At 51.2% G+C, this 4,968-nt stretch overlaps 1 pseudogene; it reads right to left on the reverse strand.

Annotated features, from left to right (window-relative positions):
- Positions 1-4,033: 4,033 nt before the first annotated feature.
- On the reverse strand, positions 4,034-4,536 carry LOC130857120 (60S ribosomal protein L10-like; annotated as a pseudogene).
- Between the last annotated feature and the right edge of the window lie 432 nt (positions 4,537-4,968).

The following is a 4,968-nucleotide window of genomic DNA, read 5'->3' on the forward strand; positions in this document are numbered from 1 at the left end:
CGCCGCAGGAACGAGCAGGCAGCGGTCCCTTCCACAGCCACCTGCCCGCTATCAGTGGGGCCCAGCAGCCACCCTCCCCCTCAAACACTTCAGACCACTGACCCCGCTGGCCCCACCCTGGGCCCCCATCTCCTCCTCCTTTGAGGGAGGAGTCAGCCAGGACAGTCTCTGGTGTCCCTTCCCTTCTTTAAGAGAGAAAGCAATAACAATCAAAGAAGAACAATTCATCTGTGTTATGCCACCTCCACTTCCAGGGCTTATGCATCCAAGGACCTTACCAACCTAGAGTGTAGCAGAGAACCCAGAGTGAAGCCAACATGGGGGTTACAAAGGCAGGAGACGCATGTGCTTCAAAACTAAAAGAGTGTCTAATAAGGAAAGAGGGATTTCCCTCGTGGTGCAGTGGTTAAGAATCTGCCTGCCAATGCAGGGGACACGGGTTCAATCTCTGGTCTGGGAACATCCCACATGCCGCGGAGCAACTAAGCCCACGCGCCACAACTACTGAGCCTGCTTGCTACAGCTAGAGAAATCCTGCATGCAGCAACAAAGACCCAATACAGCCCCCCAAAAAAATTATCCTCTTTAAAACTAATAATAATAAATTTTTAAAAAAAGAAAGAAGGAAGAACCTAGGACTCTTGCTTTACACACAATTCTAACACACTTGGTAATCAATCTTCCCAGCCCAAGGCCATTTAAAGAAGTAATTGCTAGAAGCATACCAGGAGCTATAAGAAGTGGCAGATGAGTAGAATTTCAGCATCAGAAAAAAAAGTACAAAAGTGAGTATCCAAAAGCAGAGCAACTGGGCCCATTTAGTGTAGAGCTGTAAATAGGCCCTAAGGGTCCACAGTTGCTGGTTTTGCAACAAAGCATGATGACTTCCATTCAGAGTGACCTGGATCATCTGGAAAGACTTACAGGATGTGGCTGGAGTGTCCTCTTTTTCAAAGGAAGACAAGTTTATGACACATTTTAGAAAATGTTCTCTCCAAAATGGCCAAACTTAATGAAAGTAGGCAATTTTGAAGGGATAAAAATTAGGTGGGGAAAAAAAGTATCTCAGTGCAACAGTTCTTTCTGGTAATTTCAGATGAGCAACCGTTAGGATGGTGAGGCAGGAGTATGGAGGCTGCAGGAGGTACGTGACCTCACTGGATAGACGGATGGATGGATAAGTAGACAGATGAATGGGTGTGTGGCTGGATGGAAGGACAGTTGGATGCACAGGCAGATGGACTATATACGGTAGTGTTTATTGAGGGTGTCAGAGGAGAATCAAGCTTCAGAAATCAGCGGAATTTCTGGAGTCCTTTTCACCCATTTGGTGCTCATCTCAGGGAAAACTTTTTTTTTTTAATATTTATTTATGTTTTATTTGGTTGTGTCGGGTCCCAGCTGTGGCAGGTGGGCTCCTTAGTTGTGGCATGTGAACTATTCATTGTTGCGGCATGCAGGATCTAGTTCCCTGACCAGGGATCGAACCTGGGGCCCCTGCATTGGGAACATGGACTCTTAACCACTGCACCACCAGGGAAGTCCCAGGGAAACCTGTTTTCAAAAGTGCCCTTTCCCACAGCATCGTTCCTTTTTGGGTCAGAAACAGAAGGAGGAGGAATACCTGTTTACGGGAAGTCACCAGCAAGTTCCTCAGCCCTCCCATAGGGGGTTAACATGGCGAGTGTTGCAAAAATGTATCTTGCTTTTTCCATAGCTGAACTCGGGGTGGGCTAGGGTGGGGGGAGGTCTATCCCAAGATTCCCTTCCACCTGAGGACAAGGAAGTCACCCAGTGACGTTCACAGTACACTCCGTCCCGTCAGTGGTTTCTCAGGCCACCTCTCCAGGTACAATGCCGACCACCTCCCGGGCTTGACTGAACAGCGTGGGGTTTTTGCTCAGCCACGCTGGTAGTTGGGAGCCGGTAGTTGCCCGTCACTTCTTGGTGGGGCCCCATGTGACATGTGCTGTAACAGCTGGGGAACCAGCACGTCCCCACATTGCTGTGTGCTGAGGTCCCCGCTGGATTTTCAGCTGGCCAGTCTCTACTGCCATTTCAGGACATAGCCACCTGTCCAGACCCAGTACCCCTTGGCTGACTGCAGGTCCAGCTGGGGAGGACCACGGGCTGTCACAGGGTCCTCTTGGCCCAGCCGCTGTGCCACTGGTACACTTCTGGGGCTTGGTGCATCTCAGAGCCCCTTCCAGAAGAGGAGATTTGTCATCATAACAACGAGTGAACCCTTGCATTGCTCTGACTGTGTGCCAGACCTCGTAACAACCCCATGGGGTAGGTCTACCATTACTCTGAATTTACGGATGACGAAACTGAGGCAGCAAAGAAGTCTTAAGCATCTCGCCCACCGTCACAAAGCAAAATGGCAGAGTGGGGCTTGAGCCCAGAGGCCAGGCACCAGCACCTGTGCTCTCAACCCCTGGGTGACACCCGCTCCACCCAGGAGCGCTCACAAAGCCCCTGGACTTTTCAACACCATGAAAGACAAAGAAAAGCTGAGCGAATGTTCCAGATTAATGGAGCACACGAAAGAGACATGACAACTGAATGCAGTATTTGCTCGCAGATATTGAATCAGGGAGGATTTAATCCCAAGCACATTATCAGGTCAACAAATAAGACTAGACGATCGACAGCAGCTGAAAGTACTGGCTCAATGTCAATCTGTAAAGTTGATACTGTAAGAAAAATCTCTAATCTTGGAAAATACTGAAATATTTAGGGGAAAGTTCACGACATGTGGAACTTACCTTCAAACAGTTCAGGGAAAGAATTATGCGTATACACGTGTGTGTGTGCACGTGTGTGTGTGTGTACATACTTGGCAAGGACAAATGATGGAACAAATGGAGTAAAATGTTAACAATAGGAAAATCTTGGCAAGGAGTATAAAGATGTTCTTTGAACTATGTTTTATTTTTACAATTTTTCATAAACTTGGAATTGTTTCCAAATTTAAAAAATATATTTGGGGGGGACTTCCCTAGTGGCGCAGTGGTTAAGAATCCACCTGCCAATGCAGGGGACACGGGTTTGAGCCCTGGGCCAGGAAGATCCCACATGCCATGGAGCAACTAAGCCCGTGCACCACAACTACTGAGCCTACACTCTGGAGCCCGTGAGCCACAACTACTGAGCCCGCATGCCTAGAGCCCATGCTCCGCAGCAAGAGAAGCCCGTGCACCGCAATGAAGAGTAATGCCTGCTCACGGCAACTAGAGAAAGCCTGCACACAGCAACTAAGACCCAATGCAGCCAAAAAATAAATATAAATAAGTAAATAAATTTATTTTAAAAATATATATATATTTAAAATATGGAGTCCCCAGGCCCCCACGTTACCACCTGGAACAGTCACTTCTGCTCCCACTTTCGTCTGAGCTCCCAGCTGGGTGCCTCCCCTCCACCCAGGGGCAGAATGGAAAGGGGACCACTCAGCCTGCACACCTGCTGATTCTCACACCCAGGCTGTGGCTGTTTAGAAAACGTCCAAGCCCAGAACGTGATGGCTTTGTTCCCCGTGGCTGCCTGACACTCAGAGAGGTGGCCAGATGCTGGGTGCCCGGGCTGTGGGGTATGCCTGTCGCCCCTCACGCGTCACCTCCACCTTCAGTCAGAGGCAGTATTCCAGATCACACAGCTGGGGCAAGCAGGTCCACAGCAGCGCGGAGCTCGAGGGGCCCTTCATGCCCCGAGCCTGGCGAAATCCTCTCGAGATCACTAGAAACATCGCACAGACACAGGGCTGGCTGGTACAGGGGGACTGAGGCGGGGACCAGAGCAATACACCAGGAAGGCTCTCTTTGCTTCTTTTTTTGGACAGGACAGTAGGATTTATTGGTGGGCGTGAGTAAGGAGGGGACAGCACCAAGGCTGTCATAAGTGCAGCCCACCATTTGTCCAACGGCCACGAACAGGGACGTGTTTGACCCCACAGCCATCCCAGGTGAGCCACTTTTCTGCCTCCATATTTTCAAATTCATCCGAATTAACCTTAGTAAATCCTCACTTCTTGGAGGTGTGGATCTTCTGGTGGCCAGGGAACTTGAACTTGGCCCTGCGGAGGGCCTCAATCACATGCTCCTTGTTCTGCAGCTTGGTGCAGATGGACATTATGACTTGGCCAAGGTGGACCCTGGCCACTGTGCCCTGGGGCTTTCCAAAGGCACCTCGCCTACCTGTCTGGAGTCTATCAGCTCCAGCATAGGACAGCATCTTGTTGATGCGGATGACGTGGAAGGGGTGGAGCCACACTCGGATGTGAAAACCATCCTTGCCCCAGCGTTTCACCATGTACATGTTGGCACAAATCCGGGCAGCCTCCAGGGCTTCGGAGGAGAGCTGCGCATACTCTTCTGACACCATGTGGCCACAGAATGGGAACTCATCCACTTTTGCCTTCTTCTACCGCAGGTCAAAGATGCAGACCGCAGCATCAGGTACACCTCAGCAGAAGCCAGCCTTTGGGTACCGCTTGTTCTTACAATACCGGTAGCACCGGGCAGGGCAGCAGCCCATGGTGACACTAGGCTCTTCAGTGGTATGCCGAAGGGAAAGGGCCATCAGGAAGGCTTTTTAACAGAGGGAAGTCCTGGATGAGATCTTCAGGAAGTGTAGGATTTGTGTTAGTTTAGAGGAGAAAGGGATTTCACGTAGCCGGCAGTGCACACAGTGCTGAGGGGCTGGAATGAAACTGACCCATGGGGACAGCAGTGGCTGGCAGCTGCCTCCAGGGCAGTGGCCGTGGGAGCCCAGCCCGGCCCGGCCCAGCCCGGGGGGCTCCTCCCCTCTGATGTGGCCACACAGCCAAAGGGGTGAATGGGGAGGGACAGTGACCAGAGGGGGGACTCCACTTGCTGGAAGGGCCTGGGGCTGTCTCAGGGTCCACATACAATTCTGCCCCAATCCTGCCCCACCCAGGGCAAAGGCCGGCTCCCTGAATGGGTGAGG

This window comes from Hippopotamus amphibius, chromosome 7, assembly GCF_030028045.1.
Source record: "Hippopotamus amphibius kiboko isolate mHipAmp2 chromosome 7, mHipAmp2.hap2, whole genome shotgun sequence".
Taxonomy (NCBI): domain Eukaryota; kingdom Metazoa; phylum Chordata; class Mammalia; order Artiodactyla; family Hippopotamidae; genus Hippopotamus; species Hippopotamus amphibius.